General features: G+C 32.9%; 1 pseudogene; it reads left to right on the top strand.

Moving 5' to 3' along the window:
• Window positions 1-19,926, top strand: part of LOC149577018 (heterogeneous nuclear ribonucleoprotein 1-like) — a 187,101-nt pseudogene extending 167,175 nt beyond the window's left edge.
• Window positions 19,927-27,517: the final 7,591 nt, after the last annotated feature.

Raw genomic sequence — 27,517 nt, 5'->3', positions numbered from 1 at the left:
TCATTAGAATCTTTAGCCATAAAACATGTTTTCTTTCCTTTGTCCTTGAATGATTTGAAATCTTTCTTGCCATTCCATTTCTTTTCATCTTTATTCTACTTGTTTGGACATTTAGCAGCAATATGACCAACTTCTTCACATGAAAAAAAAATTAAGGGTACTTTACCTTTGTATTTTCCTCTACCTCTAGAATATTTCCTTGCTAGAAGGGCTTCAATTACTTCAAGATCACTGTCTGAACTTTGGTTTGATTCATCTTCACTTTCTGACTGAGATTTCTTTTTGCCTTTCTCCTTGAGTGAAAGTTTGGCTTCAAATGCCGATTCAATGTTGTTGGAAGCTAGAACATAGTTATCAAAGTTTTCCAGTTCAAATGCAGTCAATCTTCCAACTATAGGCTCTAGATTTATCTTATGATTTGCTTCACATCTTCTTTCCTAAATTGCAGAGACTCTGATTGCATAAATGGGAAGTAGAGTTCTAAAAACTTTGCTTATAACTGTCTCTTCACTGATATCTCCTCTAGAAGCTTTGATTGCGCTGACACATGCTTTAATTCTTTCAACATATTTTGCAATGTTTTCATCCTCTCTCATCCTCATTTGATCAAATTGTCCTCTCAGATGTTCTGCTTTGGCTCTTCTAAAATTATCATCTCCTCCATAGATCTCTTTCAACTTTTCCCACATTTCAAAGGAAGATTTGTAGTCCTTGATATCATCAAATTCTTCATAACTCATAGTAGATGCTATATCTATCATCATAATGTTGTGAGTCTTATTTTCAACAATATCATTGATAGATAGTGTACCAGCTAGTTCTGCATATTTTTCATCAAGGTACTTTAGTCCTATATCACTAATGGATGCTAGGTGAAGTCTCATCAGTCCTTGCCATGCTGAGAAGTTATTTCTGTTAAGTCTTGGGATTTCCCTTTTGTAAGACATCTTGATCTTTGGCTTAGATCCTTGAAATCTTATCCTGCAAGCACCAAAAGCTCTGATACCAATTGTTGGAAATAGAGATGGAGTAACTGAGAGGGGAGGGGTGAATCAGTTACCATAAAAATTATTTCTACAGATCCTTAGATGTCTTAAAATATAGCTGCTGCTGACACTTGGTAACCACACAAATAAAGGTTGAAACTTGATAGATGTTCTGTTAATTTTATTGAACATTTAAAGTGATTAACATGCATACATAAAGAAATAACATGAACACAAGAGACACCAGATTTAACGTGGAAACCCAATTTGGGAAAAACCACCAAGTAACTAGTTACCAATTTTCACTCTTCTGAAGTGAGCCCTGTTAGGAGCCAACCCTGTTAAAGGTTACAAAACACACTGTTAGGTGTGATCCTGTTAGAGGATTTGATCACCTTGTTAGAAGTGGCCTTATGAGAGGTCTTTAAAATAATTCAACTGAATTGTCACCTTGTTAGAGGATTTACAAAATGCCTATCAAACCAACTCTGTTAAGAGATTTTGAATCACTGTTACAATGATTAAAAAGCAACAATGAAGTGATCTGAGATATATGCAACTTATCTTTTCTGAATACAGATCTCTGTTCTACTTCATTAAATCTTCACTGATCGAATGCAACTTTGTAGCTTCATAGGGATGACAAATTCTTCCTCAACATTCGCTCATGTAATTGCTTATACATTCCCACTTTTATGCATCCACACAATTCTACATACCTTGAATTCACAACTTCACCTTTCATATATACCTTACAGATTGTCAAGTCGGCTCAATTACAAGTTTACAACAAGAAAAAAAACATAAATCAGTCAGCTGGACAGAACAATTAAACTTAATTCTTTAGAATCATAAATTTCTTTGTTGCCCGACCCAGCTCGGTGACCACTGCTTTAAAATGGTTTCCTCGTGTTAGCCAAGTGAAGCTCGATAAACACTACAAACCTTGCAACTTCCTTCGGAGATTGAGTCAACTCAATAAATACTAACCTTCCTTTGTTTACCGAGTGAGCTTGGTAAAAGATAACTTTTCTTCGCTTACCGAGTGAGCTCGGTAAAAGATAACTTTTCTTTTCTTACTGAGTGAGTTTGGTAAAAGATAACTTTTCTTTTCTTATGGAATGAGTTCGGTAAAAGATAATTTTCCTTTGCTTACTGAGCGAGCTCGATAAAAGCTAACTTATTGAGTAATGTTCAAGAATGCTCGGTAGTCACTATAAGTTTCTTTGGTAACCATCTGAGCTCGGTAGACTCTATCTGATGGCTGATATGACATTTGTGTAACATCAAAGACAATTCACAATTAAAAATTGTATCCAACAACTACTTACCTTCATACCTTGTTACCTCATGAAATTAAGTCTTTTACCTTCAATGAGTTATCCATAGTTGATAAAGTCAGTAGAGTTAATGATATCTTAGGAAAGGAGCTCAATATTAGTAAGAGTCTTACTCCTGACAATTTGGAAAGTACACTTAAGTTGCTACAGGAAAACCAAAAGGCATTTTCTTTGGATTACACAAAGATGAATGGACTAGAGCCTAAACTTTGTACTCACACAATTTCCATTACACCTAAATGTAAGCCTATTAGATAACCCCAATGAAAATTCAATCCTGCATTATGTGATATTGTAAAAACTAAACTATAAAAAATTTTGAATTTTGGATTCATCTATCCTATTTCTGATAGTTAGTGGGTCTCACCTTTGGTAATTATACCTAAAATGAGGGGTAAATGGTGAGAATGTTAGAATTACAAAGCACTTAATAGAATGACTAAAAAGGGATAAATTTTTCTTACATTTCATTGATCAAGTTCTTGACAATTTGGTTGGGAAAAAGTATTTCTCTTTCTTGGATGGAATCCGTGAGTATAATCAGATAGAAACAACAATAGAAGATCAAGACAAGACAAGTTTCACCTATCCTTGGGGTACATTTTCTCACTTAGTATTACCTTTTGGATTGTGCAATACTCCTACTACTTTTTATTGAGCAATATAAGTAATTTCTTTGATATGTTAGCTAAATATATGGAAATATACATAGGTGATTTCACTATTTATGGATCTAATTTTGATGAATCTAAATCCAATTTGGATAAAAAAAAATTAAAATATTTCAAGACCAGAACATTTTATTAAATAGTGAGAAATTTAATATGATTATGGAGGAATAAGTTGTACGGAGTCAATATATTTCTTCAAGAAGCATTCAAGTTGATCCTTAGAAGATAGAAGTGATTAGTACTCTACCTACACTTGCAAAGAAAAATAATATTGGAAGCTTCCTAGTTCATGATGTTTACTACAAGAGATTCATAAAAGATTTCAGCCAAATAGTAGCCCCCCTCTATGAATTATTATAAAAGGTATGAAGGTAAGTATTAGCTTCAAGTTATGAAGGTATGAAGGAATTGTACAACATGATATCTATTATATCTATAAAAATATAAAAGTAGTAGAACTAAACTATAGTGTCACAAAAAAAGAAAAGTTAGTTGTGAAATTTTCTCTTAACAAGGTCAAAGAGCCACTAGATATATAATCTTTGTGCACATAGACCATATTGCAATCAAGTACCTCAATAAACCTTTTATTTTAGAAAGACTAGCTCATTGATTATTTTTTATATAGGAATTTGATATAAAAGTAATAGACAAACTAAGAAAGGCTAATGTTGTGGTAGATTTCCTTTCAAGATTGTAGGTCCTTGATAATCCTATACTTATTGATGATAACTTTCCACATGAACATATGTTCTCTTTAATAGCACATAATCCATAGTATGATGATACTTCCAAATATCCAACTACAAGGAGAACTCCAGTTTATCTCTCTCCTAAAGATAAAAGACTTCTAGCTAAAAAGAGTCAATTTTTCTTAGATAATAGGCTTCATGTTTTGTACTAGACCTGATTAGGTTATACATAGATGTCTCAAAGAAGATGGTGTTAGAATAAATTTTGATGGTACTCTTTTGGGGGAGTATAATAACCATTTCTAGAGCATGTGGAAGATTGACATGTTGCATTCATGACTACGTTTCTCATTAATGTCAACAAAGTAGTAATTCTATGAAGACTGGTAAAGTACAAGACAAAGAATGAGGTTGTATAGATAGTGTATAGAATATCAAGTGAATCATGGTTGAGGAAGTGTTTGAAATTGTACTTTGATGTCATGGATGAAAGTGTAAGATGTAAGATGAAGATACATAGAAGATATGTTTGAGTTACTAAGAGTAGTATATAGGCAAAGTTCTTAAGAAGCAATTTCTTATGGTTGAATTATATATCCTAATATAGATAGAATCTTGATGTGTAAAGTTGGAAAAGGGTATTAGAGAGCCTAATGATGATGTGAACAAGTGTGCAAGGATAGATATCATATGTGTGAGAATTTTTGAAGACTGTAAGATGACAGTGACTTATAATTGTAACAATATGTAATATCTTAAGGAGTTCCTCTTATAGTTAATTGGGAAAGCAACACAACTAACTCAAGGAATTATTTTGAGGACATGGTATAGAGGAAGGATATTTTCCATTGGTAAAATATAAATATGGATAAGTGTGCAAGTGATTTAGCTAAATAAAGCAAGAGTAGAGAATTTGGTAAATGTAAGTAAGTAATCCAAGGAATTATTGGATGTGAAGTTGGTGATCTAGAGACAAGATCAGAATAGGAACTCCACTTGATAGGATAGAGGAAGTGCAAGTATAGTTCATTTATATCATTTTGCATGGATTCATATAGAGGCCAGTTGGACAATGAGTATAGTCATCTTTCCCAAACACCTTTTTGGATAGAGGGTCCATCTATCTTCTGCAACTCCTAACAAGGTTGGGTTCTACTAATAGTGATTCAAAGTCTCCTAACAGGGATTGATATGTAAAAAATATATTTCATTGACCCCTAACAAGGTCCTTCCTCTAAAAAGGAACATTTATATTATTATATCATTTTTTGGGTACCATCACCACTAGAGTTTTCCCTCTAATCAAGGGTTTCCCTAGTTAACATATCTAGTGTTATTGTGTATGAGTATCTTGTTGTGGTTGCTAATTATATTAATCATATTGCTAAGGAATAAGGTTGAGAATTGTTATAATAGTTGGATAACTAATTCACCCCCCACCTCTAAGTTATATTGGTGGACTTTTATTTTTAACAATTGGTAATAAAGCTTTAGGTCCTTAAAGAGAAATCATAATAGCTTTGGGAGATCAATGGTGAGTCACTTCAAAAAAGAAATTCCTAAGTTTGATGGAGTTCACAATGGTAGAAAGAAGTAAAAGATGAAGACTCATATTTTATTTATGGGTCCAATATACCAGATTTTAATAAATAATGAAAAAGAGATTGTAGAAGAAAGAAATCTTGAAGAATGTAATGAAGATGAAAGAGATTTTTTCAAATGTAATATGTGAGTCAAAGAATCATTACTATTATATCTTCCTAAAAATGAGTACAATCAAGTAACATCTTTGGAAACATACTATAATGTTTGGAAATCTTTGTTGGAATTCTATAGAATAATTGAGTAGGGGGGTGAATAAGTTATCCAAGGTCCAAATGTACAAATAAAACTTGTTTGTGCTTAATAGACTCAAATCCATAAAACCATACCATGCATGCATCCATTAAATCATCCAATAACTTAACTTAGTAGGTCAATGTCCCTAGTCAAAAAAATGTTGCATAAATGTAAACATGAAATACTACAAACTTATTCACACAATTTGACACAAGGATTTTGCATGGAAACACAATTTGGGAAAAACTACCAGTAGTATGCTATCCAATTTCACTCTTCTAAAGTAATGTTGTATTCAAGGTCAGCCCTATTAAAGGTTACAATACACTCTTTTAAATGTGACCTGGTTAAAGGATTTCAATCATCCTATTAAGAGTTAACCTTGTTTGATGAATTTTAGAAAATTCTATTAGATTGTTACCTAGTTAAAGGATTTACAAATGATTTTTAGGTCAACCTTAATGTAAAGGATTTATCTGAATTGATACAATTGTTAGAAAGTAATAGTGGGACTTGATCTAATAATAAAATACAACTTACTTGTAGATTATAGATCTTTGGTTTAGTCATCCATTCTATTTGGAATTCATACTCTTCGTCTCTAACAACTTGTTCACCCTTCAAGGATTCAACCTCTTAAGACTTCTTGCTTTGTATGCCAATTGTAGCCTCTCCTATTCAGCCACCATATGAAGCAAAACCCTAGACTTCTTTCCTTCCTTAGGTTCTCACATACGAAAACCTTTGGTTTTGGCTTATTATCTCCATAAATAGAGAAATTATGTTTTTTTTGTTTAATCACAATCATTTGTTTTAGGGTTAGGTAAGATTTAATGAATCTACCCACTTTTCCATTTTAGTCCCTTAGAAACTTCTAAAATCTTCCTTGCATTCACCTCAAAATGGTTCATCTACATTCTTCTAAAATCATGACATATATGCTAAGATCTTATCTTGGGGTTTTCCTTGACCATTGTTGGGTCAGCCTTTCTATTATGTAATGTTTTAGAATGATCTGTAATCCATTTTGGCAAGTATAAATAGAGTGTTTAGGCTTGGAGTTTGGCATTTTTTAGAGATGATTTGAGAGTAGAATTGGAAAGTGTCAATTTGAAGCTAGATCTTAGATCTGGAGTGTATTTTGTATTTGGCCATAACCTAGAAAGCTATATTTGGCCATAACCTAGAAGGCTGTATAGCTGGGCATGTATGTTGATCATTTGTTGAATCAATAAAAGTATCTTGTTTCCTCTCTATGGTGTTGTTCTCTTTGTGTATTTTCTTTTGTTTTGTTAACTCTGCAAGGTTAGTTTGGATTGTTGGGTGTGCCTTTGGCCCTAATGATTATGTTCCCTCCTTGCATCAATAGTACATAACATCATCAATGTCTTACTTTATCTATACACTAAATAACTCAACCTTTATCTAGGTTCTCTTGTTATCTTCTTTTTTCAAATCCTCTTCTTTAATCAAACATAATTGTCTCACCAATAAGTAGCAAGTTTAACATCATTGAAAAAATAATGATTGTTCCATGATAGGTTTTCCACTTCAAACAATCTTTTTTCATTAATATCCCTCTTTGGCATTGATGGAAAACTAATACCAACAATAATACCCAAAGAATAATTATATATCATTTAAATTTCTCCCTCTATTAGTATAAGGGCCTCTTTCTTTTTCTTTCCCTTAACCTTTTATCTCCTTCGTCGACCTCTCTCTACTATCTTCTACTTTCTTATATCTCCCTCTTTGACAATGATGCCAAAGATTTGTCATTTTGTGATGTAGATATAATAAATTTAGGTTCTCCCTTTGTCACCTTGGGGTGAACCCACAATAATGGGTGCCACTTTGCTGGTACAAAAAAAATTGGCAATGTTAAAGAAAATCAAATTTTGAGGGTTCATGCGACCCTTGAGTTTGTGCAAACCCATAAATTATGTTCACGTAAACCCTATTTCAATATATGTTCATGCGAACATAATTTAAGAGTTCACACAAACCCTAGGGTTTGCACGAACATTTAAAATCATTATTTTTTACTTGTAATTAATATCCTTTTTTACATATATTTTTGTACGAATGTTTGTTTGCACCAACATAGAGTATATGTTTGCACAAATAGAATGTTTGCATGAACATGTTTTTTTTTTAAAAAAAACATTATTCTTTTTTAGGAAAAAAAGAAAAAAAATGGCCTTTTTATGCTCATTATTGGGATCAAATGACCTCATATTGTAAATCTAAAATTGTCAAATTGTGTTTCTTGGAGTAAGCTTTCCAATGACTATAATTTTAATAGGTATTATATTCATTAAGACTATCAAATATGAGTTTAACTTATTATAGGTTGATTAACAATTGAACATTGACTGACTTCAACACTTCAGGAAAAATCATAAATTAGTTCAATTTTTTTTTGTAAAATCTAGGAAATGGATTAGTAAGTTAACTTTCTATTGAAAAAATAAAATTTGAATTATGATATTTTGAGATCAAGTTATGTTTGTCAAAATGAACGTATGTCTAAATTACAATTGATGTCACTTTGAAACTTCATAAACTATACAATATGTTAAACAATTGAATCAAACCAAATATACCCTCTATATATAGATTTTAAAAATGTAACATAAAAATAATTACCTCATTATCATTTGTAGAAAAAAAATTATACTTGTCAAAATGATTGTCACTCTTTAAAAATATTGATTTTTCATATGTACTACTTTTTGAGGGAGAAGATTTTTTTTTTATTTCAATAAATTTTTTTATTTGATTTATTAGCATGATTACAAAGTAGGAAAAAAGAACTAGAAATCACTAGTTTATGTCATCTTCAAATTCTTAATACTTTCATAGTCACATGAATGTGAGGTTTGTTTCAAAAATATTGATTTTAGTATCAAAATTGGTCAAAAAGTGGAACCCCTTATTGTGGGTTCACCCCTTGCATGTGATAGTAAATATTTTGATTCATATCCTTCATTACTTTAGGAAGCTCCTAAAGTAAGATCCACTAAACCAAATTTTAAAATATGATACTCAACTTAATTTATGTAGAGCACTACTCTTTTTTCTTAAGCAACATTAGATAGGGATGTCACCCATAGTTTACCTCTAAGATATTCATAGGTATACTTAGGTAAATCTTTTGTGAATATATTAGCTATCTATTATTTTTTATTCACATATTCCATTCTCAATTCTTTGTCTTGAACTAACTCTCTCAAGTAATGATACTTGATTGCAATATAATTTTTCTTTGTGTGCATCACATGATTCTTTGGTATTTTTTATATCACTTGTGTTATCACAATAAAGTACCATAGGTTCAGTAATTTCTTCCTTCATTCCTTTGAATAGTTGTTTGTTCCATTCCACATTTGTAAAATTTACTTTAGCAACTACATATTCATCTTCAGTAGTAGATTGAGATATACAATTTTATTTCTTACTGGTCGAGGTGATCAATCTTTTTCCTAAGAAAAATTCTCCACCATGTGTACTCTTTTTGTCATCAATGTTTCCAACCCAATCAACATCTATGTAGGCTCCTAATTCAAACTTATCATTCTTCTTGTAGTATAGACCATATTATTTTGTTCCTTTCAAGTATATCATGATCCTTTTAACATCCATTAATTGACTTTCCTTAGGATTTGCAAAAAATCTTGGAACAATCCCAATAGCTAATATAGTGTCAGGTCTGCTATGTACTACATATTGCAATTTTCCAATCATAGACATGTACAATATTTGATTTACTTCAAAAAAATCATCAGTTTTGGATAGTTTGTGTACCATCACCATAGTAGTACTAATAGGTTTTGAATCCTCCATACTAGAAGTTTTCAATATTTCCTTTAAAAACATAGACTAACTGATGTAAACACCATATTTCATTTGATATACTTGCAAACCAACAAAGAAATTTATCTCTCCAAACATAGACATCTTAAATTCTTTCTTCATTTCATTTGCAAATGTCTTACATAATGCATTTTTAATGTAGGAGCATCCTAGGTTGACATGTTATCCTACTCAATTTTTTTCATTTTGCCAGTTGTTGCTGAGTTACAGTCATTGCCAAGTTGAGGTTATCATAGATCATGTTAACACATGGGTTAGCATGTTATCCCATCTCACTTTGCAGTGTGTGCCAAGTTCCATAGTGTGTGCTGAGTTATTCTTCATGTGCTGAGCTATCCTTCATGTCTCGAGCTATCCTTCATATGCCAAGTTATCCTATTGATGTCAAACTTTAGTATTTTGGACGTGTTTTTTTATATTTTTGGTGTGAGCTGACTTGCGGGATTTATTTTGATCATGACATTTACGATAAGATCTTTTCTTGGGATGTGTCCAAACCATTGTTGGGTTAGCCCTTCTATTATGTAATGTTCTAGAATGTTCTATAAGTCATTTTGGCAAGTATAAATAGAGTTTTTAGGCTTAAAGTTAGACAATTTTGCAAAGATATTTTGGGGAGTCTAGAGAAAAATGTGAAAGTTTGGAAATTTTGTTGCATATGTGTCTAGTAGTGCAAATTGGATGTGGGATCTTATATCTTGAATGTGTTTTGTATTTGGCCATAACCCAAAAGGCCTTACAATTGGGCATTTATGTTGATTATTTGAAGAATCAATAAAAGAATATTGTTCTCTTTCTCTCTCTCTATTATGTTATTCTCTTTATGTGTTTGCTTCCATTGTGTTTACTCTGCAAGGCTGGTTTGGATTACTGGGTGTGCCTTTAGCCCTAGTTGCTCTAAGCCCTCCTTGCATCAATTTGGTCCTACAAATATGATATCATCAAAAAATATTTCAGCTAGTAAAATACCTTTACCTCCTTCTATCTTCAAGTATAGATTTTTGTTATCATCAGTCTCAAAACTAATCTTCACTAGATAATTGTGAACCCTTTCATGCCATGCTCTTAGGGCTTGCTTTAGACTGTATAAAGCTTTGTGTAATATACATACCATGTTCTTGTTGTTTGGATAAGCAATTCCTTCTGGTTGTTCAATGCAAACCTTTTCTTCTAGTATATCATTCATAAATGTTGACTTCACATCCATTTGATAAACTTTGAAACCTTTGTCTAAAAAGTAAGCAAGAAGAGTTCTTGCTCATTCCAATCTTGCGACTATGGTAAATGTCTCTCCATAGTATATTCCCTCTTCTTGTGCATATCTATTGCAAACTAATCTTACCTTATTCCTTGTGTCCTTCTACATGCTAAGCGTTGTCACACATGATCTTTTATGTCAATTTTTTTGATCCTTTACCTTTTATTAGACAAGGTGCTTTATTACCAAATCTAACACTATTTCCATTGCACTACTCAAGGGTAATGAAATTAATTTTATCTCTAGTCATATGATGTGAACATCTACTATCAATGATGCATCTATCACTCTTATTCACATACTAAACCAATTCAACTACCTCATCTTTCCTAAAATCATATTTCATAGAAACATACACAACTTCATCACCATGGTCATCAGATCCATCTTTCGTTTCCTCTTTATAGTCTTTATTGTTCTCATCTCTTTTACCTCTATACTTATCTCCTCTTCTATTCTTCTCCTTCTTTGGACACCCAATAGCAATATTACCAACCTCATTACAATTGAAACACATGATAGGTAGCTTACCTTTTTATTTCCCTTTGTCTTTGTGAAATATCCTCACTAGAAATGCTTTAAGCTCTTCTACATCATCTTCACCTATATCGCTATCACTAGAAACATGTTTGACTTTTTTCTTCTTTAGGTTCTTTTAGTGTCAGTTTAGCTTTGAAAGAAGATTCAACATTTTCATTTGTCTTCATAGTCTTTATTGTTCTCATCTCTTTTACCTCTATACTTATCTCCTCTTCTACTCTTCTCCTTCTCTAGACACCTCGCAGTAATATGACCAACCTCATTACAATTGAAACACATGATAGGTAGCTTACCCTTTTATTTGCCTTTGTCTTTGTGAAATATCCTCACTAGAAATTCTTTAAGCTTTTCTACATCATCTTCATCTATATCACTATCACTAGAAACATGCTTGACTTTTTTCTTCTTCTCTTTAGGTTCTTTCAGTGTTAGTTTAGCTTTGAAAGTAGATTCAACATTTTTAGTTTTGAAATTATCAAAATTAGAAAGTTCAAAAGAAGTGAGTCTACTCATTAGTCCTTCAAGGGTTGGATTACTATCAAGAACACACCTAAGTTCTTGCATGGAAGAGACTTTAATAGCATAAATAGGCAGTAGGGTTCTTAATACTTTGTTGATCACAGTCTCATCTTTAGTAACACCATTTTCTCCTCTAATAGCATTCACATCATCTTTGATTCTTGTGCAATATTGGACTATAGTCTCACCTTATTACATTCTCATGTTATCAAAATTTCATCTTAGACTTTTATCTTTCACTCTCAAAACATTCTTATCTCATCCATAGATCATCTCTACAACATCCCACATCTTCTTATCAAAATTACATCATTTGATGTCATCAAACTCTGAGTAGCTTAAGACAAAGTCAAGCTCTAACATTGCCTAATTGTGTTCTTTTTTTTTTTTAGATCATCAGTAGTAAGGGCTCCAATAGGATAAACATGCTCAGTGGTGATGGTAGATTGTGCATAATTTTCAAGTTCTCCTAGATGTAGCTTCATCAAACTTTTCCATGCAGAAAAGTTTTCATCATTCAGTTTGGGCACCTCCTTTCTATACATCTTGATCTTTAGCTTTTAGTACCTTCAAACTATTTCCTCACAAGCACCAATGCTCTAATACCAATTATTAGAATCCTTTAGAATAACTAAGAGGGGGAGTGAATCAGTTTTTCAAAGGTCCAAATGTACAAATAAAATGTTTTAGTACATAATAGACTCGTGTCTATAAAATCATATCATGCATGCATCCATTCACTAGTACATTTGACCCCATTTTTAGAGAATTTTTTTTTATAATTTATTAAAATGGGGTCAAATTGGTTGGAACAGGCAAGGAAAAATGTCTTTTTAAAAATGTCATTTTTTCATTTAGAGTATGGGAGCTACACAAGTGAAGAAGAGAGGAGCGAGTCAAAGAATATTTTAGAGAATTTGGAGATGTTGTGGAAGAAGTGATTATGAAGGACAAAAGAAAAAGGCAAGCTCAGAGTTTTGGCTTCATGGTTTTTGTAGATCCATCTGTTGCAAATAGGGTTGTGTTGGAAAAACACATGATCGATGGCCAAATAGTAAGATCGTTGTGTAGTCTATAAGAGATTTCTAGAAGAGAGAGTGTTGTCAAATTATGACTCATTAGTTTTCTTTGTTGTTTCCTTTCAAATATTATTTAGGTGGAAGCAGAAAAAAAGTCCCCAGAGATGAGCAACATAGCATGACTAGGTGACACAGGTAAGGTAAGAATTACTAGGGCCCAAAGGCTCACCCAGCTATCCAGACCACTCTGCAAGAGTTAACACAATGGAAGAAAACACAGGGGAAAACAACCAAAGGAGGAGAAGAAAGAAATACTTTTATTGATTCCTCAAAATATCTTCATACATGCCCAATTGTAAGGCATTTTGGGTTACAGCCAATTACAAATACATTCACATTCCAAGCAATTTTAGTTCTACTCTCTAATCTTCTTCACAAAATCATCTTCTCCAAAAACCTTTTTGAAACTTCTTCTCCCAAAACTTACTTAACTCCAAGCCTAAACTCTCTGTTATACTTGCCAAAATGGCTTACAGAAGATTCTAGAACATTACATAATAGAAAGGCCAACACAAGATCCTATCATTAAATTCATGAATGAAATTAAATATGCAAGTCGCTCCCACTAAGAACCAAAAATAGACAACTCAGCACCCATTGGATAACTTGGCACCCACTAGGAAACTAGCACTTGGCATCAACTGGAAACTGGCACTCAACATCACTCAACATCCACTGGAAACTGGCACTCGGCATCAACTATAGAATGAACAAAAATGGGTAGGATAACAAGGCAACCCAAGATGCTCCTGCATTAGACAACTAGGGTTGAAAGAAATGATTCTCCTAAATCATTGAGATGTCCCAACCCGAGCTGAAATCAAATCAAATTAAGAAATCCATGAAGCATCTTTAATAGGTTTGTTCTTCCACTTCACCAAATATTCATAGTAATCTTTTCCTCTTGTACTCTTGCCAACTCTTTGATCCAATATCTGTTCAACTTCCTCAATCTGTTTCTTAGGATAATCATTTGGTAGAACAACTTCATCCTCTGACTCATGAAACTTATACAAATCAACAATATTAAATATAGGAGATATATCCATGTCATCAGGTAACTCGACTTCTTAAGCATTACCACTGTCAAACTTCTTCAAGATCTTACAAGGCCCAAATTTCATCTTCAGCTTGCTATATGTTCCAACTAGAAATCTTCCTTTCTTCAGATGAACCATCACCTCATCACCAACTTCAAAATCATGGTGTCTTCTAGACTTATCAGCATTCTCTTTATACTTCTGATTGCTTTGTTCCAACCTCAACTTCGCTTCCTTATGTAAAGACTCCATAAAATCAGCAAATTATTGTCCTATAGTGCTTTTCTTTCCTTCACTAGCAACATCTCTCAAATTTGATATACCTCTAGGATGCATTCTAGTAACAATCTCAAAAGGTGTCTTCTCTGTACTCCCATTCACAAAATTATTATATGCAAATTCAGCTTGTGCCAATACCATCTCCTAATTACTTAGCTTATTCCCAAATAAACATCTCAACAAATTACCCAAGCTTCTATTCAAAACCTTTGTCTATCCATCTATTTGTAGATGGAATGTAGAACTAAACTTCAATTTAGTACTCATCTTCTTCCACAAAGTCTTCCAAAAATAACCAACAAACTTACTATCTCTGTCTGAAATAAAGCTTCTTGGTAATCCATGCAATCTCACAATTTCTTAAAGAAAAGTTCAGCAACATGCTCAGCATCTGATGTCTTCTTACATGGTATAAAATGAGCCATCTTAGAAAATCTGTCCACTACAACAAATATAGAATCATACCCCTTCACTATTTTAGGAATTCCAAAAACAAAATCCATACTAATGTCAGTCCAAGGTTTCTTAGGAACCATAATAGGTGTACACAAACCAATATTTTGACTCACTCTCTTTGAAACTTGATAAACTCCACAACTCTTTACAAATTTATGAACATCCTTATACATTAATGGCCAATAATACTTCTCTTTCAACAAACTTAATGTCTTATCAATTCCAAAATGTCCAGCTAATCCATCACTATGCTTTTCCTTAATCAAATTCAACCTCATAGGACTTCTAGGAATACACAACTGAATACCTTTGAACAACATACCTTTTTGAATGAAATACTCATCATACTTACTTATGTGATCTATCATATTTGGTGCTCTGCACTCTCTCCATGCCTTAGAAAAATCAGGATCATCATCATATAACTCTTTCATCTCATCAAAACCAAGAACTTCAACCTTCATTTCAGTCAACAAAGAATGTCTTCTACTCAATGCATCAAAAACTTTGTTAGTAACTCCACTCTTATGCTTGATCACAAATGTAAAATTTTGCAAATACTCAACCCACTTCATATGTCTTTGATTCAATTTATGTTGACTTCCCAAGTATTGTAAAGCTTTATGATCAGTATACAACACAAACTCCTTAGGCATCAAATGATGTCTCCACTTCTTCAATGCTTGAACAATAGCATAAAACTCTTGATCATACATAGAATATTTCCTTTTAGCATCATTCATCTTTTCACTAAAGAAAGCAACAGGCTTACCTTCTTGACTTAATAAAGCTCCTATTGCATTACCACTTGCATCATATTCAACTTGAAATACTTTGTTGAAATTAGGTAAAGCCAAGGTAGGTAATTTAATAGCCTTTTGTTTCAAAGTCTCAAAACTCTTATCAACTCCATGTGTCCACTTCAATTCCTTTTTATCTCCCCTCATTGTTTCAGTCATAGCATTACAAAGAGTACTAAAATTCTTTAAAAAATTTATGTAAAAACTAGCCAAACCATGAAATGATCTTACCTCACTCACATTCTTAGGTGTAGGCCATTCCAAAATTTCTTTAACCTTCTCAAGATCCATCCTCAATCCATTAGCTAAAATCACAAATCCCAAATACACAATCTCCTCTTGCATAAAAGAACACTTTTTCAAATTAATCAACAACTTTTCCTCTTTCAACCTTTGCAATACTTTTCTAATATGCTCAAGATGTTCTTCCTTAGTCTTGCTGAATATCATAATATCATCCAAATAAAAAATCATAAACTTACCCAAGAATCTTTTTAAAACTTCATTCATCAACCTCATGAAAGTACTAGGTGCATTAGTCAAACTAAAAGGCATAACCAACCATTCATACAAACCATCTTTTGTCTTGAAAGTAGTCTTCCATTCATCACCTTCTCTAATTCTGATCTAATGATAGCTACTCTTCAAATCAATCTTGGTAAAATACTTTGCTCCACTCAAAAAATCCATTATGTCATCCATTCTTGGTATAGGAAACCTATATTTCACTGTTATCTTGTTAATGGCTTTAGAATCAGTACACATTCTCCATTCTCCATTCTTTTTGGTGCTAATACAACAGGTATAGCACATGGACTCAAGCTTTCTCTGATCAAACCTTTCTACAACAATTCATGCACTTGTTTATTAAGTTCTTCATTCTCTACAGGTGTCAATCTATATGGTGCTTTGTTTGGCAAACTAGCTCCAGGGATCAGATCCATACAATGACTTATACTTCTTACTAGAGGTAAACCATCAAGAATATCATTAGCAATAATTTTTTTATACTCATTCAACAACTCTACAATTTCTTCTGGCACTCGGTCAATACTACCATCTATCATTTGGTCACCACTAACTAGCACTCAGTTAACACTATTTTCTTGCACTCGGTCTCCATTGACAAAAATCAATTTTCTTGGAATTATAGCAAAATAGACTTGATTCTTTTCATTTCCTTTTCAAATTATTTTGCATTAACCATGCAAACTTTTATAGTAGTACAATTAACCTCATCTAGACTTTTGATCAAAGGCAACAATGTTTGTTTCTTCCCATTTATCTAAAGAGTATATTGATTCAATCTTCCATCATGTACAACATATCTATCATATTGCCAAGGTCTACCCAACAAAATATGACAACAATCCATGGGCATAATATCACACAAAACTTTATCAAAGTAATGTCCAATTTTGAACTTCACAAGGCATTGCTCACTTACCAATATCTTATGCTCATGTTTGATCCATGAGACATGATAAGGTTTGGGATGTTTTAGCCTCTGCAACTATAGCTTGGTAACTAGCTCTTCTTATGCTAGATTAATAGAACTTCCACTATCAATTATCACTTTACAACATTTTCCAACCATCTTACATCTTGTCTTGAAAAGACTTCTCCTTAAAATAGGTTCCTCATCACTTCGCTTATTGCATAAGGTTCTTCTCACCATCAAACTTTCTCTAACCTTAGGTCCACTTGGTGAACTCTCAATGTCTTCTTGAATCATAGCATTTCTATTATTCAGCCCAACTTCAAAAGATCTACATTCAAAGGATCTATGCCCTTCTTTGCCACATCTAAAACAATTGCCATGAAATCCACCTCTAGAATAAGAATTACCTCTTCCTTGATAAGAATTAGTGCCTCCTTGGTAAGAATTACCACTTTTCCATTCAGTCTTGCCTTTTTCATCATTCTTCCATTCAGATTTGCCTTTATCCTACACAGAACTGTCAAATCTACCACTTTCTCCATAAGATCTACCTCTGCTTCTCTGGAATCTACCACCTCTACCTCTCTGTCTTTGTTCATGCTTCTTTGTTAAGATCTCCTCAGCTTTCAAGGCATATTGATATGCTTCTTCTACACTTTCTAGCTTCACAAAACTTATTTCATCTTGTATTCCAGATCTCAATCCATTAATGTACCCTACAATTTTCTCATCATCATCATCCACATGTCTAGATCTCATGTCCATTCTATAGAATTCCTTAGTATACTCTTTCACAGTCATGTCTTTTTGCTTCAAATTTTGCATCTTTCTCAACAAGCTAACTTGGTAATCAGTAGGAAGGATTTTGTTCTTTACCTTGTTCACCATCTTTGGCTAGGTTCTAATCTTCTCCTTTCCTCTCCTTTTTCTATCAGTTTGCAAGTGCTCCCACCATATTGATGCATGACCTTTCAACCTAGTGACTGCAATCTTCAGCTTTCTATTATCAGGAGTGTTTTCATACTCAAAGAGCTTCTCCATATCAGAGATCCAATCCAGCACATCATTGGTATCCAATTTTCCATCATAAGTAACAACTTCTATAGCAAGCTTTGAATTCACTCTAGACAATACTCTCAACAATCTTGCTTCATCTTGGTCTTCTTCAGGTTCTTGATTATGGTTTGGCGCTACTACCTCATCATTACTTACATCATCAAGATGTGCTCCTCTCTTATAGGATATCTCCACAACATCTAATTTGGCTACAATTTGTCTCAACTAATCCAATATAGCATTATCAACATTATTTCCTCTACCACAAACCATCTTTACAAATCAGGTTCCTGCAAGATCGTAACCCTCTACAAGTGATAGGTCAAATCCATAGATCTACCACCCTACAACCAAATCCAAATTAGGGTTCTACATGATCCAATATCCATAAGGATGAACCTCAAGCTCTGATACCAACTGACGCAGGTAAGGTAAGAATTACTAGGGCCCAAAGGCTCACCCAGCTATCCAGACCACCCTGCAAGAGTTAACATAATGGAAGCAAACACAAGGGACAACAACCAAAGGAGGAGAAGAAAGAAATACTTTTATTGATTCCTCAAAATATCTTCATACATGCCTAGCTATAAGGCATTTTGGGTTATGACCAATTACAAATACATTCACATTCAAAGCACTTTTAGTTTTTCTCTCTAATCTTCTTCGTAAAAGCTTCTTCTACAAAAACCTTTTTGAAACTTCTTCTCCCAAAAATTACTTAACTCTAAGCCTAAACTCTCTATTATACTTGCCAAAATGGCTTACAGAAGATTCTAGAATATTACATAACAGAAAGGCCAACACAAGATCCTATCATTAAATTCATGAACAAAATTAAATATGCAAGTCAGCTCCCACTAAGAACCAAAAACATACAACTCAACACCCACTGGATAACTCAACACCCACTAGGAAACTGGCACTCGGCATTAACTAGAAACTGGCACTCAGCATGAACTGGAAACTAGCACTCGGCATCACTCAGCATCCACTGGAAACTAGCACTTGATATCAACTATAGAATGAACAAAAATGGGTAGGATAACAAGGGAACCCAGGATGCTCTTGCATCACCAGGAGCAACAATGGTGGCCATGTGCTAGCCAAATAGAGTAGGACAAAGAAGATATTTGTTGGTGTCTTAGCACCTTCTGTTACTAAGAATGAGTTTAGAAACTATTTTCAACAATTTTGTACAATTATCAATGTTGTTGTAATGTATGATCTGAGGATTTGGCTTCATCACCTATGACTTGAAAGATGCTATGAAGGTTTTTGTGCAAAATCCCTTTCATGAGTTCAATGGAAAGATGGTAGAGGTTGAGCAGTCGATCCCCCAAGAACAATCTACTAGAAATGTCAGGTATACTTCAGGAGGAGGTCGAGGAGGGAATTTTGGATATGGCTTCAATTTGAGTGTGGCAATACCCTATGGGCCTAGAATGAATACTAAGTTTGTTGTTTCTCCAAGAGGTAGAGGTGGGTTCAATTGATATGGACCTACTAGAAGTGGATACAATGCACTTGGGGCTAGCTCTGGAAATGGTGTAGGATATGGACCTACAATGAATGGAGGTAGCTGTGATAGTTCTTCTTTTTGAACCAACCCAACCTATTCTACCAGCATAGTTGGCATTTATAGAGGAGCTCCCACTGGCTATGGCAATCCAACAACTAGAGCTTATAACAATAATCTAGCTCTAGTGAGAAATATGTGGGGTAATGGAACTATACCATATGTTGGAGGAAATGGGAGCATAAGTGGTTATGGTAACCAAGAAAATGGAAGTGTTGCTAGGTATGAAAGTGGCTATGGAAGCTCTTAAAATATCTATGGCTCAAGTGTTGATGCTTATCTAGCACAAAATAGTGGGTATGGAACTAAAGTGGCAATATATAGCTCAACAATAGGGGCCTATGGAGGTACATACACTAATAGTTATAGCAACTTTTCTTATGGAGGCTTAGCTTGGAGATCAAAACCATCTGATCCTATTGGAGCACATTCAGTAGGCTATGGGTGAAGCACGGTTAGAGATGGGTTGCATAAATAAACCTCAAAAACATACATTTAGGCTATTGAGATAAACTTGCCAATGGATATAGAGGTGAGACAATCAATATGATTCAGAAATATTTTCTATTTTCTTTTGCAATGTTATTTTTTAGAGGCAAGTTTATTTTCAGGTCTTTTTCATGGACCAATTAAGATTAGTCTCAGCTTCATGCTTATTCATACTTTTTTTCAAATGTTTTGTTATTTTCTCAAGGAACAAATGCTAAAAATTTCTTGAAAATCTATTATATTTTTCATTTTTAAAAATTTGATCAACAATATATTTTGTATAGAGAATAGCCACATCCCATTTTTATATGGAAAATAACCGCATCCCATTCTAATATGACATGCCTATACATATACTATATTAAGTGATAATTTGAGTAAGATTACATTTATGCTTTCAAATTTCATGCTTGCTTGTCTATTTTTGTAGTTGAGAGGATAGTACAGTCTCTCTAATCTTTTGAAGCTGAGGTGATCTGGTCAATACTGCAATTATTTGGAGTTTTTCTATAGCTGAGATTCACTAAATATATCACTAATGTAATATTTATGGTTTGTGTATTTTAGCACTTTAGATAGTACGATCCAATGCATAGACTGACCAAGGAATGGAAATTTTTGTGTGAAATTAGATACAAGTATTTTGGTTTGGGTCATATTTTGGATCTTAGTCTAGATGATGTTACAGTCAGATTTAATGATTAGGTTAGGCTTTAGATATTCAGTCACATTGTGAGTGATTTGGTCTGTGTCTCAACATGTGACTTGAACTATATATTTGATTCAATTAGGTATAGTGTTTAGTTTTGTATGGGTATCTAAAACTTCTATAACGGCAGTTGTATTAAATATTGGTCCAAACAAGCTTCTAGTTGTATCTTTGTAATTCCTCTTTCAATTTTATTTTGAAGCATCCATGATAGACTCATGGGAAGAATAAAATTGTATTGAATCTCTTATGCCTGAGATGATCAAGTGATTGATATTATTTTTAGTTATTATTGTGTCATATTGTGTAGAGCAACACATAGGATGGACATTAATCAGAGAGATAATGTTGTAAGGATTTTATCCTATTTTAAGGATGTCCAATAAGAATTTGAATGTGATGTTGAATGAAACATAGCAATTTTGGTTTTGAATAAATCAAATTACAATTTGTATAATGATGTTTGTTAAATTTTAGCTTTCCTTTTAATAGTATATCTACAGTTTACGTTAGTACCTTTTTTACAATTTTCAGTATGGCACACTAGAAAAATCTGTAAAATGCATTATTTGGGTTATTATTTTTCATGGTAAGGAAGTGTTGTTGAGATCATTGTGAAGGGAGAAATGGTCACTATTTGCCAAGTCTTGGTGAGGTTAGTACTAATAGGATGTGCATGCTCAATTATCCCTTCCTATGCCTTTTGGTTTGGTCAATACTCTATAGTATAAAAATGAAACTATTTAAGTACGAGCCTTGAGGCTTTTGTAGCTCACCTCCTTTTTTTCACAATCTCCATTGTCTTATTGCTTACTAATTATATATATTTTATTGATAAAAGGCTGAAGTCAAGATCATTATTATTATGTGTTGTGATCAATTCTCATATAAGATGCTCAGAATTTACCGTTGTGTTGTAGACTCTTTCCTTATATATAATGTATTGTTATTTATTAGGCATATATAACAATATAAATATCCATAACTTTTTAAATTCAATTTTAGATTAAAATACAACATTCTTTACCATGGTTTCTCATTATTTCTTTAACTTTTCATTCTTGCGATTATATACTAGCAATAATTCATTCACTTGTGGATGAACCTATTTAAGATCCATACACATGTTACATTGTTTGAAACCTAATTTTAAGCTTCATGAAGAAATCATCTATAATATACACTTTAGTTCGAATTGTGCCCATACATCTATTACTACTTAGAATATCTTGGATGCTAGAGTGATGTAGGTGTCTGTCTTTCACCACATTATTGTAAGGGAAGTTTCTTGGGCAAGTTTTCCTATACATCCACTTCTTGGACATAGGGATGATGTAGGTATCTATTTTTCACCATAGTAGTGTAAGAAAAGTCACATTTGGAATTGTATCCACACATCCATACCTATAATAGCTTTAATAAATTGCAAGGGTTGGCACATCTTGGGTTGGCATTTTGCTTAAACACCAATCTTAAATCTAATTTCTCATAAGGCTATAACAATAACAAAGGAGTCACCCTTGGTCTATACTTCTTGCATCAGAAAGCTACAACTTCTCTTAAACCCTTCGAAGCCATGAAAGTCTCTACTTCATTGCTATTTTTAGAGCCAATAAAAAATGAAGCACCATTAATAGACATTTCAATGTACATGTATAATATATTTAAAAATATATAACAATATATAATACAAACTAGTGATACTCATAATTGCCAATAAACAAAACATTTAAGTACCTCTTAATATGAAAAAAATGGAAGTACTCATAAAAACATAATCTAGGGATTTGTTAAATGCTAATAAATGATGAAAAATTGCAATCAATATTTAAAATTAATATTCTTCGTATTGCTTTGCATCAAAATCATCAAGTCAACATCTAGTTCAACTTCACTTGAACCACAATGAGTGACAATTCCACTTCCACTAGCCATGTGCTATACAAGTTGTCTCATGTAAAGAGATTTCTAGAAAATTGTGCAACAATAACATCTATGCCAATACACTCAAAGGTTAGATCCCAATTCCTCATCACCTCTTCATTATAATCAAGTTTCATACATTACAGGAGATCCTAAAAGTAAAGGGTTGAGGTGTAGTGCCCTAGTGGGTCCTATGCCCGTGGGGGGGGGGGGGGGGGGGGGGGGGGGGTTCATGATGCAGGATAGGGTTGAGGGATGGATGCCCTACCATAGGGTCCATATTAAGACTTCTAGAGCCACACAAGCCTTCATGATGCATGCCATCTTTACCATTTTATCACTGGAGGGTGTAATTAGGTACATAGGCTTTTATGTGTTTATAAAATGTTATTAAAAATAAATTTCCCCTATTCATCAAAATAGTTAATCAAATGAAATCATCTAAGATCCACATTTAGAGAGGAAGCAAGACATGGTCACATGGTACATTATTGGACACACACTACACACAAAGTTTTTTCTTCAAGGACCTATAGGCAAAACATTCCATCTATAAAAAAATATTTCTAAAAATGAGTTATTCACGTGTATTTTACACTTGATCCTTCACTCTTGCTGGTAATGCATAGTAGATTGCATAAGAATGCACAAATGCCATGAAATTTCAAATTCAAATAAATAATTATCTACAAAATAATAATGTACTAGATTCTATCACAAAAAAATGATGGTGCATTATCAATTTACAGATGCAGTTATACTACACCAATCCCATTGTTCTGATAATTATTTTTATTTTGATTAATACTTGTTGATATATAATTAGTAGCTTTCCAGGCATTCCCAATGAACATTGCTAATTTAGAATGTAAATTATGATTTAAAGTGAGTTAAAATAAGCCGTATCTAGGTATTAAATTACACACAATACTGATAAGACTGCCATATCAACCACCTGGCCATTCTATCAAATTAATCTCTTCCTAGTAAGTCCAACTGCCATGTAGAAGAATCAATGTTGGTTAGCAGGTTCAATTGATGAGGATTCTCATTGTTGGATCAAAATAAACCTCCAAGTATAAAGTTAATCCTTTAAACACACTACTCAAAGTTCTTAATATCTCAAAAATTCACCTTATTTCCCTCAACTAAATTTCTTAAGATGCAAGAGTAAGATGAAATATAAATTGAACAATAGACTAACAAACAGAGCTTTTACATAGCTAAAAGAAAAGAATATATAATAGCAAGAAAATTAGCAACTCATGAGGAAATATTAGCAAACCCAACAACTAATCTCTAGTCTTGCAGTCATTTGTTAATTGATCCTTCATGAACAATTAATAGCACATTTTTTTGCAATAATGTACAAAAAATTTCATTGTTGTTTCTTGGAACCATAAATTCTAGAAGATAAGAAAATGACTTGAGTGAATTAATAATCTCTTATGCCAAAATCTCCCAACATTTCTTGAGTCAATGAAGTGAAAAGAGACCAACTTAGTGTAAACTCTATTGGGAGTTAAAATAAAATATACTCTTATTTGACAATGAGTGCATATTATTTTTTCTCATTTTGTTTTATAGGTATCAGTAGTCTTAGGACTGGTAGCCTAATCATGATGTTGGTAGAAAAAATGAAATGGAATTTTTATTAATAAGGAAACCATGGGGAACTTTTAGTTGAGGAAAATATATTTGCAATGTTTGATTTTATTGTTGATCTATTATTGTCGTTTATATTTGGGAAGTAGGAGAGACAGAGAGGGAAGGGAGGGAAAGTGGGGATGAGGGAGATGAGGAGAGAGAGTGAAGACAAGACATGGAGTGGGAGAGAAGGGAGGGACAGTGAGAGAGGGAGGGAGGGTGTGAGAGGGGGAGGAAGGAAGTGGGGAGGGTGAGAGATGATAGGGGGAGAGGAAAAGTAGGGAAGTGGAGAGATATGGAGAGGAGAGAAGGGTAAGTTACCATGATCTTTACTTTCCATTGCATCAAGCATAGTTTTTTATATGCTCTAATCATTTTATACATTGTTAACTTTCCACTATGAATTTTTAGTGAAGGAATTAAGAGAGATTTGCATTGTGGTAATAGAATAATTAGGATTTCAATGTGTAATATGGCAGGTATTGGTTAGAATTGTCAATTGGTTATGATTTACATCTTTGGTAGTTCTAGCTTTTGTAGAAAACTAGAGTAGCTAAATTTTGTAGAAAAATATTGTGCATTCAAATGCAGATTTGGGAGCTCACAAAGATTGAACATGAAAATTATTAACTAGAAAGAAATTAATGAACAAAATTCAACTTGCATTAAGGTTATAAAGTATGAAATAGATATTTTAAATGCACAATCTTCAACTTGCATATATATCAACCATGAAATGAAGATATTTGCTGCATTAAATTTATTGTTGAAGATTTTTCAAATTATAGTTTTATTTCAAATTTCATATTTTGAAGAACTTGTTTGATCTTGAATATTTAGTTGAATTTATCTTGCCTCTAAATACAAATGTATAAACTATCAGTGTTGGAGCTCTATTTCTCATGATAGATTTTGAGTTTTCGATCACTTCATGCATAAATCTTTCAAGCTTTCAAGAAATTTTTGGATGGAGATGCTATATTAATGTTAGATCAAAAAATAAACAAAAAACTTATTGCAAACTTGGTGATAGAGAAAGTACTATTAAGGAGTGGTTAAAAGGCTTGGCAGTGATTTGGTTTTGATCAATCAGGTACACTTCATGTGTCTAGACTTTGTCTACTCAGAATTTAGCTCTTGTTTATGGCTTATTATTATTATGAGCTTTATAAGTTTATATAGTTTATTTCTCTATTAAAAATTGCTATTACATTTTGGTTTTCTTTGTGTTGTACATAGTCCAAATTAGCCTCATTGTCTTGAACTTCAATTATTCATCTACGATAGTACTTTAAATTTTTAAACTTATCTCTCCCTTATGCCACTTTGCATCTTCTAGATTGGTAAGGGGTTTCTCTTTTTCTACTAAACCAACCATTCCAATTGCATTTGATGATAGTGATTATCTATGCTATGGCCCATTTTGTATGTTCTTTTTTGGGCTCCTTTTATATTAAATATCTACAATTTGATTATGATCTATAAGAATGGGGATGGAAGACAAGCTACTAATGATATTCAACATTCTCAATTATTGAATTCACTAGCATAGATATTGTAGGCACATAATTAAATAACACATTAATATGTTAGGATTGTGATTTTGCCCATCTTTTTACTTCTAAATTTTGTAATTTTTGGACCATTCCTTAATCTTGTGCCCAAACACTACGTACTCTTAGGCATTGCCTTCACAACTAACTATTCTAATTTTGTACTCTATAAAGTGGCCACTTTTACGTGTTCTACCAAAAATTTGGTGCCTCTTGTAGCTTATTTATCAAGTAAAGAAAAATCCCTATTGTGTTCTTTAGATTAATGAAATACTTATAACATTAAAAAAATGTTTAGAATTGAACCCATTTATTTCTTATTACAGGGTTGCATCAGCCTTATGCTTGAAAAAATAAGAGGAAGCCTCATGTTATAATATTAGAACCACAAGAGCCATAGGAGAATGCCAAAGATAGTCACAATGTGCCTATTAGCATCGTACCTATCTTCAGCATTCTCCTATGGCTCGTGCAGAATTTTTTTTTTACTGCAGGTTATTCAAGGATTGCAACATTTACCTCTAGTGTCCACCATTTCTTTAACTAGACCAGAGATCTCCTCAAATTTTTGTCACTCCAATTTCCTCCAATATTAATATTTGTAACCCTCTTAGCCATTGTTATTTGTAATCCCCAATATGTTGGGAAGGAAATCTGGCTGAGACGGATATTAATCCAACCTTATATTTTCTTTTCAAGGTTCTTCTATCAGAAATCCTCCCCTTGTATTGATTGAATGTTATAGTTCATAAATGGATGAATGAAGTATGTAATTAGATATTAATATGGATTTTAGATTGATGTTAGGGGAGGGGGGTGACGCCAGATGAGTTTCCACCTTCATGTGGTTGGTCTTGTTAAGTAGAGAATATTATAGTATTCTTGAAACCAAGTGAAGCTCAAACTAACATACCAAGGAATCACAAAACATCTACCTCTCATCTTCTCATCCCAATAAGTTATCTTTTCTGTCAATAGCTTTTTTTTTTGCAAAATATTTGGAGGTTTTGAGAATGTTGAACCTTAAAAATTTATTCTAGATGTTAATTTTGTTGAGATGTGGAGAATCAATTTATCCTGTGTGGGGACATTCTAGAATCTTGATATTGGTTTAAATATGAGCTGACTATAGGTTCTTTATGCACCAAATTTCTACAGAGATCTTTCCATTCTAGACCATCTTGATGCATAGTTGTAGATTTGATAGGATTCTATTGGTTGGAGAGGGAGACTTCCACCATTAACCTCTATGCTTTTCTTGATGTCCATACCGTATTCCCAAGGTGCCATTTTACTACAACTTAGAAGTAGGCTAAAGAATTAGTGAAATGTTTCCCCAATAGATACCATTACCAATTCCATTTTTTTACAAGTTTGAACAATGGATATTTAATATATCCATTTACTGCATATCCCACATTCATGGATTTCCATGAGATGACATCACTTTAAAGCAAGAATAATGTGCCTTGTCTATTATTCTATATTTTACATATGTATCTAATAGCTACCATTACCAATTCTATTATTTTTCAAGTTTGAACAACATATATTTAATATATCCATTTATTGCATATCCCACAATCATGGATTTCCATGAGATGACATCACTTTGAAGAATAATGTTCCTTGTCTATTCTTCTATATTTTTCATATGTATCTATCATTGCATTTCCAACAATAAAAATTATTTGATGATAATAGTCTTTTCATCATACTTAATGGATGTCCAAGGCCTACTCTAGAGC

This window comes from Cupressus sempervirens, chromosome 1 (assembly GCF_028749045.1).
Source record: "Cupressus sempervirens isolate cs-2001-9-10 chromosome 1, ASM2874904v1, whole genome shotgun sequence".
NCBI lineage: Eukaryota > Viridiplantae > Streptophyta > Pinopsida > Cupressales > Cupressaceae > Cupressus > Cupressus sempervirens.
Note: the sequence above shows the minus strand (reverse complement) of the source record. Positions and strands in the feature narration are given on the sequence as shown.